The 13,776-nt window shown below is 21.9% G+C and overlaps 1 protein-coding gene across 1 annotated transcript in view; it reads right to left on the bottom strand.

The window, feature by feature from the left end:
- The window catches only part of LOC127702927 (palmitoyltransferase ZDHHC3-like), a 46,529-nt gene that overhangs the window by 26,309 nt on the left and 6,444 nt on the right, over positions 1 to 13,776 (bottom strand). The gene's annotated exons all lie outside the window — the stretch shown is intronic.

Here is a 13,776-nt window from a genome sequence, read left to right as displayed (position 1 = left end):
AGAATGAATGCTGTATAATGTTATAAGAATGAATGCTATATAATGTATACAAGAATGAATGCTGTATAATGTTTATAAGAATGAATGCTGTATAATGTTTATAAGAATGAATGCTATATAATGTTATAAGAATTAATGCTGTATAATGTTTATAAGAAGGAATGCTATATAATGTTATAAGAATGAATGCTGTATAACGTTTATAAGAATGAATGCTGTATAATGTTTATAAGAATGAATGCTGTATAATGTTTATAAGAATGAATGCTATATAATGTTTATAAGAATGAATGCTGTATAATGTTTATAAGAATGAATGCTGTATAATGTATACAAGAATGAATGCTGTATAATGTTTATAAGAATGAATGCTGTATAATGTTTATAAGAATGAATGCTATATAATGTTTATAAGAATGAATGCTATATAATGTTTATAAGAATGAATGCTATATAATGTTATAAGAATGAATGCTGTATAATGTTTATAAGAATGAATGCTGTATAATGTTTATAAGAATGAATGCTATATAATGTTTATAAGAATGAATGCTATATAATGTTTATAAGAATGAATGCTATATAATGTTTATAAGAATGAATGCTATATAATGTTATAAGAATGAATGCTGTATAATGTTTATAAGAATGAATGCTGTATAATGTTATAAGAATGAATGCTGTATAATGTTATAAGAATTAATGCTGTATAATGTTTATAAGAATGAATGCTATATAATGTTATAAGAATGAATGCTATATAATGTTTATAAGAAGGAATGCTGTATAATGTTTATAAGAATGAATGCTGTATAATGTTTATAAGAATGAATGCTGTATAATGTTTATAAGAATGAATGCTGTATAATGTTATAAGAATGAATGCTGTATAATGTTTATAAGAAGGAATGCTGTATAATGTTATAAGAATGAATGCTGTATAATGTTTATAAGAATGAATGCTGTATAATGTTTATAAGAATGAATGCTGTATAATGTATACAAGAATTTATGCTGTATAATGTTTATAAGAATGAATGCTATATAATGTTTATAAGAATGAATGCTGTATAATGTTATAAGAATGAATGCTGTATAATGTTTATAAGAATGAATGCTGTATAATGTTATAAGAAGGAATGCTGTATAATGTTTATAAGAATGAATGCTGTATAATGTTTATAAGAAGGAATGCTGTATAATGTTATAAGAATGAATGCTATATAATGTTTATAAGAATGAATGCTGTATAATGTTTATAAGAATGAATGCTGTATAATGTTTATAAGAATGAATGCTATATAATGTTTATAAGAATTAATGCTGTATAATGTTTATAAGAAGGAATGCTGTATAATGTTTATAAGAATGAATGCTATATAATGTTTATAAGAATGAATGCTATATAATGTTTATAAGAATGAATGCTATATAATGTTTATAAGAATGAATGCTGTATAATGTTATAAGAAGGAATGCTATATAATGTTTATAAGAATGAATGCTGTATAATGTTTATAAGAATGAATGCTGTATAATGTTATAAGAATGAATGCTATATAATGTTTATAAGAATGAATGCTGTATAATGTTTATAAGAATTAATGCTGTATAATGTTATAAGAATGAATGCTGTATAATGTTTATAAGAATTAATGCTGTATAATGTTTATAAGAATGAATGCTATATAATGTTTATAAGAATGAATGCTGTATAATGTTATAAGAAGGAATGCTGTATAATGTTTATAAGAATGAATGCTATATAATGTTTATAAGAATGAATGCTATATAATGTTTATAAGAATGAATGCTATATAATGTTTATAAGAATGAATGCTGTATAATGTTATAAGAATGAATGCTGTATAATGTTTATAAGAATGAATGCTATATAATGTTTATAAGAATGAATGCTATATAATGTTTATAAGAATGAATGCTATATAATGTTTATAAGAATGAATGCTATATAATGTTTATAAGAATGAATGCTGTATAATGTTATAAGAAGGAATGCTGTATAATGTTTATAAGAATGAATGCTATATAATGTTTATAAGAATGAATGCTATATAATGTTTATAAGAATGAATGCTATATAATGTTTATAAGAATGAATGCTATATAATGTTTATAAGAATGAATGCTGTATAATGTTATAAGAAGGAATGCTGTATAATGTTTATAAGAATGAATGCTATATAATGTTTATAAGAATGAATGCTATATAATGTTTATAAGAATGAATGCTATATAATGTTTATAAGAATGAATGCTGTATAATGTTATAAGAATGAATGCTGTATAATGTTTATAAGAATGAATGCTGTATAATGTTTATAAGAATGAATGCTATATAATGTTTATAAGAATGAATGCTATATAATGTTTATAAGAATGAATGCTATATAATGTTTATAAGAATGAATGCTGTATAATGTTTATAAGAATGAATGCTGTATAATGTTATAAGAATGAATGCTGTATAATGTTTATAAGAATGAATGCTGTATAATGTTTATAAGAATGAATGCTGTATAATGTTATAAGAATGAATGCTGTATAATGTTTATAAGAATGAATGCTGTATAATGTTTATAAGAATGAATGCTATATAATGTTTATAAGAATGAATGCTATATAATGTATACAAGAATTAATGCTGTATAATGTTATAAGAATGAATGCTGTATAATGTTTATAAGAATGAATGCTGTATAATGTTTATAAGAATGAATGCTGTATAATGTTTATAAGAATGAATGCTGTATAATGTTTATAAGAATGAATGCTATATAATGTTTATAAGAATGAATGCTGTATAATGTTTATAAGAATGAAAGCTGTATAATGTTATAAGAATGAATGCTGTATAATGTATACAAGAATTAATGCTGTATAATGTTTATAAGAATGAATGCTATATAATGTTTATAAGAATGAATGCTGTATAATGTTATAAGAATGAATGCTGTATAATGTTTATAAGAATGAATGCTATATAATGTATACAAGAATGAATGCTATATAATGTTTATAAGAATGAATGCTGTATAATGTTTATAAGAATGAATGCTGTATAATGTTATAAGAATGAATGCTATATAATGTATACAAGAATGAATGCTGTATAATGTTTATAAGAATGAATGCTGTATAATGTATACAAGAATGAATGCTGTATAATGTTATAAGAATGAATGCTATATAATGTTTATAAGAATGAATGCTATATATATAATGTTATAAGAATGAATGCTATATAATGTTTATAAGAATTAATGCTGTATAATGTTTATAAGAATGAATGCTATATAATGTTTATAAGAATGAATGCTATATAATGTTATAAGAATGAATGCTATATAATGTTTATAAGAATGAATGCTGTATAATGTTATAAGAATGAATGCTGTATAATGTTTATAAGAATGAATGCTATATAATGTTTATAAGAATGAATGCTATATAATGTTATAAGAATGAATGCTATATAATGTTTATAAGAATGAATGCTGTATAATGTTATAAGAATGAATGCTGTATAATGTTTATAAGAATGAATGCTATATAATGTTTATAAGAATGAATGCTGTATAATGTTTATAAGAATGAATGCTATATAATGTTTATAAGAATGAATGCTATATAATGTTTATAAGAATGAATGCTATATAATGTTTATAAGAATTAATGCTGTATAATGTTTATAAGAATGAATGCTGTATAATGTTTATAAGAATGAATGCTATATAATGTTTATAAGAATGAATGCTGTATAATGTATACAAGAATGAATGCTGTATAATGTTATAAGAATGAATGCTATATAATGTTTATAAGAATGAATGCTATATAATGTTTATAAGAATGAATGCTATATAATGTTTATAAGAATGAATGCTGTATAATGTTATAAGAATGAATGCTGTATAATGTTTATAAGAATGAATGCTATATAATGTTAATAAGAATGAATGCTATATAATGTTTATAAGAATGAATGCTGTATAATGTTTATAAGAATGAATGCTGTATAATGTTTATAAGAATGAATGCTGTATAATGTTTATAAGAATGAATGCTGTATAATGTTTATAAGAATGAATGCTATATAATGTTTATAAGAATGAATGCTATATAATGTTTATAAGAATTAATGCTGTATAATGTTTATAAGAATGAATGCTGTATAATGTTTATAAGAATGAATGCTGTATAATGTTTATAAGAATGAATGCTATATAATGTTTATAAGAATGAATGCTGTATAATGTTTATAAGAATTAATGCTGTATAATGTTTATAAGAATGAATGCTGTATAATGTTTATAAGAATTAATGCTATATAATGTTTATAAGAATGAATGCTATATAATGTTAATAAGAATGAATGCTATATAATGTTTATAAGAATGAATGCTGTATAATGTTATAAGAATGAATGCTGTATAATGTTTATAAGAATGAATGCTATATAATGTTTATAAGAATGAATGCTGTATAATGTTATAAGAATGAATGCTGTATAATGTTTATAAGAATGAATGCTATATAATGTTAATAAGAATGAATGCTATATAATGTTTATAAGAATGAATGCTATATAATGTTAATAAGAATGAATGCTATATAATGTTTATAAGAATGAATGCTGTATAATGTTTATAAGAATGAATGCTATATAATGTTTATAAGAATGAATGCTATATAATGTTTATAAGAATGAATGCTGTATAATGTTATAAGAATGAATGCTGTATAATGTTTATAAGAATGAATGCTATATAATGTTAATAAGAATGAATGCTATATAATGTTTATAAGAATGAATGCTATATAATGTTAATAAGAATGAATGCTATATAATGTTTATAAGAATGAATGCTGTATAATGTTATAAGAATGAATGCTATATAATGTATACAAGAATGAATGCTGTATAATGTTTATAAGAATGAATGCTGTATAATGTTTATAAGAATGAATGCTGTATAATGTTATAAGAATGAATGCTGTATAATGTTTATAAGAATGAATGCTATATAATGTTATAAGAATGAATGCTGTATAATGTTTATAAGAATGAATGCTGTATAATGTTTATAAGAATGAATGCTGTATAATGTTTATAAGAATGAATGCTGTATAATGTTATAAGAATGAATGCTATATAATGTATACAAGAATGAATGCTGTATAATGTTTATAAGAATGAATGCTGTATAATGTATACAAGAATGAATGCTGTATAATGTTTATAAGAATGAATGCTATATAATGTTTATAAGAATGAATGCTATATAATGTTTATAAGAATTAATGCTGTATAATGTTTATAAGAATGAATGCTATATAATGTTTATAAGAATGAATGCTATATAATGTTTATAAGAATGAATGCTGTATAATGTTTATAAGAATGAATGCTGTATAATGTTTATAAGAATGAATGCTGTATAATGTTTATAAGAATGAATGCTGTATAATGTTATAAGAATGAATGCTATATAATGTATACAAGAATGAATGCTGTATAATGTTTATAAGAATGAATGCTGTATAATGTATACAAGAATGAATGCTGTATAATGTTTATAAGAATGAATGCTATATAATGTTTATAAGAATGAATGCTATATAATGTTTATAAGAATTAATGCTGTATAATGTTTATAAGAATGAATGCTGTATAATGTTTATAAGAATGAATGCTATATAATGTTATAAGAATGAATGCTGTATAATGTTTATAAGAATGAATGCTGTATAATGTTTATAAGAATGAATGCTATATAATGTTTATAAGAATGAATGCTATATAATGTTTATAAGAATGAATGCTATATAATGTTTATAAGAATGAATGCTGTATAATGTTATAAGAATGAATGCTGTATAATGTTTATAAGAATGAATGCTGTATAATGTTATAAGAATGAATGCTGTATAATGTTTATAAGAATGAATGCTATATAATGTTATAAGAATGAATGCTATATAATGTTATAAGAATGAATGCTGTATAATGTTTATAAGAATGAATGCTATATAATGTATACAAGAATGAATGCTATATAATGTTTATAAGAATGAATGCTATATAATGTTTATAAGAATGAATGCTGTATAATGTTTATAAGAATGAATGCTGTATAATGTTTATAAGAATGAATGCTGTATAATGTTTATAAGAATGAATGCTGTATAATGTTTATAAGAATGAATGCTGTATAATGTTTATAAGAATGAATGCTGTATAATGTTATAAGAATGAATGCTATATAATGTTATAAGAATGAATGCTATATAATGTTTATAAGAATGAATGCTATATAATGTTATAAGAATGAATGCTATATAATGTTTATAAGAATGAATGCTATATAATGTTATAAGAATGAATGCTATATAATGTTTATAAGAATGAATGCTGTATAATGTTTATAAGAATGAATGCTGTATAATGTTTATAAGAATGAATGCTATATAATGTTTATAAGAATGAATGCTGTATAATGTTTATAAGAATGAATGCTATATAATGTTTATAAGAATGAATGCTGTATAATATTTATAAGAATGAATGCTGTATAATATTTATAAGAATGAATGCTATATAATGTTATAAGAATGAATGCTGTATAATGTTATAAGAATGAATGCTGTATAATGTTTATAAGAATGAATGCTGTATAATGTTTATAAGAATGAATGCTGTATAATGTTTATAAGAATGAATGCTGTATAACGTTTATAAGAATGAATGCTGTATAATGTTTATAAGAATGAATGCTGTATAACGTTTATAAGAATGAATGCTGTATAATGTTTATAAGAATGAATGCTGTATAATGTTATAAGAATGAATGCTGTATAATGTTTATAAGAATGAATGCTGTATAATGTTATAAGAATGAATGCTGTATAATGTTTATAAGAATGAATGCTATATAATGTTTATAAGAATGAATGCTGTATAATGTTATAAGAATGAATGCTGTATAATGTTTATAAGAAGGAATGCTGTATAATGTTTATAAGAATGAATGCTATATAATGTTTATAAGAATGAATGCTGTATAATGTTTATAAGAATGAATGCTGTATAATGTTATAAGAATGAATGCTGTATAATGTTTATAAGAATGAATGCTGTATAATGTTATAAGAATGAATGCTGTATAATGTTTATAAGAATGAATGCTGTATAATGTTTATAAGAATGAATGCTATATAATGTTTATAAGAATGAATGCTATATAATGTTTATAAGAATGAATGCTGTATAATGTTATAAGAATGAATGCTATATAATGTTTATAAGAATGAATGCTGTATAATGTTTATAAGAATGAATGCTGTATAATGTTTATAAGAATTAATGCTATATAATGTTATAAGAATGAATGCTGTATAATGTTTATAAGAATGAATGCTGTATAATGTTTATAAGAATTAATGCTATATAATGTTATAAGAATGAATGCTGTATAATGTTTATAAGAATGAATGCTATATAATGTTATAAGAATGAATGCTGTATAATGTTTATAAGAATGAATGCTGTATAATGTTTATAAGAATTAATGCTATATAATGTTATAAGAATGAATGCTGTATAATGTTTATAAGAATGAATGCTGTATAATGTTTATAAGAATTAATGCTATATAATGTTATAAGAATGAATGCTGTATAATGTTTATAAGAATGAATGCTGTATAATGTTTATAAGAATTAATGCTATATAATGTTATAAGAATGAATGCTGTATAATGTTTATAAGAATGAATGCTGTATAATGTTTATAAGAATTAATGCTATATAATGTTATAAGAATGAATGCTGTATAATGTTTATAAGAATGAATGCTGTATAATGTTAATAAGAATGAATGCTATATAATGTTATAAGAATGAATGCTATATAATGTTTATAAGAATTAATGCTGTATAATGTTTATAAGAATGAATGCTGTATAATGTTTATAAGAATGAATGCTGTATAATGTTTATAAGAATGAATGCTATATAATGTTATAAGAATGAATGCTATATAATGTTTATAAGAATGAATGCTGTATAATGTTTATAAGAATGAATGCTGTATAATGTTTATAAGAATGAATGCTGTATAATGTATACAAGAATTAATGCTGTATAATGTTATAAGAATGAATGCTGTATAATGTTTATAAGAATGAATGCTGTATAATGTTTATAAGAATGAATGCTATATAATGTTTATAAGAATGAATGCTGTATAATGTTTATAAGAATGAATGCTGTATAATGTTTATAAGAATGAATGCTGTATAATGTTTATAAGAATGAATGCTGTATAATGTTTATAAGAATGAATGCTGTATAATGTATACAAGAATGAATGCTGTATAATGTTATAAGAATGAATGCTGTATAATGTTTATAAGAATGAATGCTGTATAATGTTTATAAGAATGAATGCTATATAATGTTTATAAGAATGAATGCTGTATAATGTTTATAAGAATGAATGCTGTATAATGTTTATAAGAATGAATGCTATATAATGTTTATAAGAATGAATGCTGTATAATGTTTATAAGAATGAATGCTGTATAATGTTTATAAGAATGAATGCTGTATAATGTTATAAGAATGAATGCTATATAATGTTTATAAGAATGAATGCTATATAATGTTTATAAGAATGAATGCTGTATAATGTTTATAAGAATGAATGCTGTATAATGTTTATAAGAATGAATGCTGTATAATGTATACAAGAATTAATGCTGTATAATGTTATAAGAATGAATGCTGTATAATGTTTATAAGAATGAATGCTGTATAATGTTATAAGAATGAATGCTGTATAATGTTTATAAGAATGAATGCTGTATAATGTTTATAAGAATGAATGCTGTATAATGTTTATAAGAATGAATGCTGTATAATGTTTATAAGAAGGAATGCTATATAATGTTTATAAGAATGAATGCTGTATAATGTTTATAAGAATGAATGCTGTATAATGTTTATAAGAATGAATGCTGTATAATGTTTATAAGAATGAATGCTGTATAATGTTTATAAGAATGAATGCTGTATAATGTTTATAAGAATGAATGCTGTATAATGTTTATAAGAATGAATGCTGTATAATGTTTATAAGAATGAATGCTGTATAATGTTATAAGAATGAATGCTATATAATGTTTATAAGAATGAATGCTGTATAATGTTATAAGAATGAATGCTATATAATGTTATAAGAATGAATGCTATATAATGTTTATAAGAATGAATGCTATATAATGTTATAAGAATGAATGCTATATAATGTTTATAAGAATGAATGCTATATAATGTTATAAGAATGAATGCTGTATAATGTTTATAAGAATGAATGCTGTATAATGTTTATAAGAATGAATGCTGTATAATGTTTATAAGAATGAATGCTGTATAATGTTATAAGAATGAATGCTGTATAATGTTTATAAGAATGAATGCTGTATAATGTTATAAGAATGAATGCTGTATAATGTTTATAAGAATGAATGCTGTATAATGTTATAAGAATGAATGCTGTATAATGTTATAAGAATGAATGCTATATAATGTTATAAGAATGAATGCTGTATAATGTTATAAGAAGGAATGCTGTATAATGTTATAAGAATGAATGCTATATAATGTTATAAGAATGAATGCTGTATAATGTTATAAGAAGGAATGCTGTATAATGTTATAAGAATGAATGCTATATAATGTTATAAGAATGAATGCTGTATAATGTTTATAAGAATTAATGCTGTATAATGTTATAAGAATGAATGCTGTATAATGTTTATAAGAATGAATGCTGTATAATGTTTATAAGAATGAATGCTGTATAATGTTATAAGAATGAATGCTGTATAATGTTTATAAGAATGAATGCTATATAATGTTTATAAGAATGAATGCTATATAATGTTATAAGAATGAATGCTGTATAATGTTTATAAGAATTAATGCTGTATAATGTTTATAAGAATGAATGCTGTATAATGTTTATAAGAATGAATGCTGTATAATGTTTATAAGAATGAATGCTGTATAATGTTTATAAGAATGAATGCTATATAATGTTTATAAGAATTAATGCTGTATAATGTTTATAAGAATGAATGCTGTATAATGTTATAAGAATGAATGCTATATAATGTTATAAGAATGAATGCTGTATAATGTTTATAAGAATGAATGCTGTATAATGTTTATAAGAATGAATGCTGTATAATGTTTATAAGAATGAATGCTATATAATGTTTATAAGAATTAATGCTGTATAATGTTTATAAGAATGAATGCTGTATAATGTTATAAGAATGAATGCTATATAATGTTATAAGAATGAATGCTGTATAATGTTTATAAGAATTAATGCTGTATAATGTTTATAAGAATGAATGCTGTATAATGTTTATAAGAATGAATGCTATATAATGTTTATAAGAATGAATGCTGTATAATGTTTATAAGAATGAATGCTATATAATGTTTATAAGAATGAATGCTGTATAATGTTATAAGAATGAATGCTGTATAATGTTATAAGAATGAATGCTGTATAATGTTTATAAGAATGAATGCTGTATAATGTTTATAAGAATGAATGCTGTATAATGTTATAAGAATGAATGCTGTATAATGTTTATAAGAATGAATGCTGTATAATGTTATAAGAATGAATGCTGTATAATGTTTATAAGAATGAATGCTATATAATGTTATAAGAAGGAATGCTGTATAATGTTATAAGAAGGAATGCTGTATAATGTTATAAGAATGAATGCTATATAATGTTATAAGAATGAATGCTGTATAACGTTTATAAGAATGAATGCTGTATAATGTTTATAAGAATGAATGCTGTATAATGTTTATAAGAATGAATGCTATATAATGTTTATAAGAATGAATGCTGTATAATGTTTATAAGAATGAATGCTATATAATGTTTATAAGAATGAATGCTGTATAATGTTTATAAGAATGAATGCTGTATAATGTTTATAAGAATGAATGCTATATAATGTTTATAAGAATGAATGCTGTATAATGTTTATAAGAATGAATGCTGTATAATGTTTATAAGAATGAATGCTATATAATGTTTATAAGAATGAATGCTATATAATGTTTATAAGAATGAATGCTATATAATGTTTATAAGAATGAATGCTATATAATGTTTATAAGAATGAATGCTGTATAATGTTTATAAGAATGAATGCTATATAATGTTTATAAGAATGAATGCTGTATAATGTTTATAAGAATGAATGCTGTATAATGTTTATAAGAATGAATGCTGTATAATGTTTATAAGAATGAATGCTGTATAATGTTATAAGAATGAATGCTATATAATGTTATAAGAATGAATGCTGTATAATGTTTATAAGAATGAATGCTGTATAATGTTATAAGAATGAATGCTATATAATGTTATAAGAATGAATGCTGTATAATGTTTATAAGAATTAATGCTGTATAATGTTTATAAGAATGAATGCTATATAATGTTTATAAGAATGAATGCTATATAATGTTTATAAGAATGAATGCTGTATAATGTTTATAAGAATGAATGCTATATAATGTTTATAAGAATGAATGCTGTATAATGTTATAAGAATGAATGCTGTATAATGTTTATAAGAATGAATGCTATATAATGTTTATAAGAATTAATGCTGTATAATGTTTATAAGAATGAATGCTATATAATGTTTATAAGAATGAATGCTATATAATGTTATAAGAATGAATGCTGTATAATGTTTATAAGAATGAATGCTGTATAATGTTTATAAGAATGAATGCTGTATAATGTTTATAAGAATGAATGCTATATAATGTTTATAAGAATGAATGCTGTATAATGTATACAAGAATGAATGCTGTATAATGTTATAAGAATGAATGCTATATAATGTTTATAAGAATGAATGCTATATAATGTTTATAAGAATGAATGCTATATAATGTTTATAAGAATGAATGCTGTATAATGTTTATAAGAATGAATGCTGTATAATGTTTATAAGAATGAATGCTGTATAATGTTATAAGAATGAATGCTGTATAATGTTTATAAGAATGAATGCTATATAATGTTTATAAGAATGAATGCTATATAATGTTATAAGAATGAATGCTGTATAATGTTTATAAGAATGAATGCTATATAATGTTTATAAGAATGAATGCTATATAATGTTTATAAGAATGAATGCTGTATAATGTTATAAGAATGAATGCTGTATAATGTTTATAAGAATGAATGCTATATAATGTTTATAAGAATGAATGCTATATAATGTTTATAAGAATGAATGCTGTATAATGTTATAAGAATGAATGCTGTATAATGTTTATAAGAATGAATGCTGTATAATGTTATAAGAATGAATGCTGTATAATGTTTATAAGAATTAATGCTGTATAATGTTATAAGAATGAATGCTATATAATGTTTATAAGAATGAATGCTGTATAATGTTTATAAGAATGAATGCTGTATAATGTTTATAAGAATGAATGCTGTATAATGTTTATAAGAATGAATGCTATATAATGTTTATAAGAATGAATGCTATATAATGTTTATAAGAATGAATGCTGTATAATGTTTATAAGAATGAATGCTGTATAATGTATACAAGAATGAATGCTGTATAATGTTATAAGAATGAATGCTATATAATGTTTATAAGAATGAATGCTATATAATGTTTATAAGAATGAATGCTATATAATGTTTATAAGAATGAATGCTGTATAATGTTATAAGAATGAATGCTGTATAATGTTTATAAGAATGAATGCTGTATAAAGTTATAAGAATGAATGCTGTATAATGTTTATAAGAATGAATGCTATATAATGTTTATAAGAATGAATGCTATATAATGTTATAAGAATGAATGCTGTATAATGTTTATAAGAATGAATGCTATATAATGTTTATAAGAATGAATGCTATATAATGTTTATAAGAATGAATGCTGTATAATGTTATAAGAATGAATGCTGTATAATGTTTATAAGAATGAATGCTATATAATGTTTATAAGAATGAATGCTATATAATGTTTATAAGAATGAATGCTGTATAATGTTATAAGAATGAATGCTGTATAATGTTTATAAGAATGAATGCTATATAATGTTTATAAGAATGAATGCTATATAATGTTTATAAGAATGAATGCTATATAATGTTTATAAGAATGAATGCTGTATAATGTTATAAGAATGAATGCTGTATAATGTTATAAGAATGAATGCTGTATAATGTTATAAGAATGAATGCTGTATAATGTTTATAAGAATGAATGCTATATAATGTTTATAAGAATGAATGCTGTATAATGTTTATAAGAATGAATGCTGTATAATGTTATAAGAATGAATGCTGTATAATGTTTATAAGAATGAATGCTGTATAATGTTTATAAGAATGAATGCTATATAATGTTTATAAGAATGAATGCTATATAATGTTTATAAGAATGAATGCTATATAATGTTTATAAGAATGAATGCTATATAATGTTTATAAGAATGAATGCTGTATAATGTTTATAAGAATGAATGCTGTATAATGTTTATAAGAATGAATGCTGTATAATGTTTATAAGAATGAATGCTGTATAATGTTTATAAAAATGAATGCTATATAATGTTTATAAGAATGAATGCTGTATAATGTTTATAAGAATGAATGCTATAT

The sequence above is a fragment of the Mytilus californianus genome, unplaced genomic scaffold, assembly GCF_021869535.1.
Source record: "Mytilus californianus isolate M0D057914Y unplaced genomic scaffold, xbMytCali1.0.p SCAF_5, whole genome shotgun sequence".
NCBI classification, from domain to species: Eukaryota; Metazoa; Mollusca; class Bivalvia; order Mytilida; family Mytilidae; genus Mytilus; species Mytilus californianus.
The sequence above is the reverse complement of the archived record's forward strand: the minus strand, read 5'-3'. Positions and strand labels throughout refer to the sequence as shown.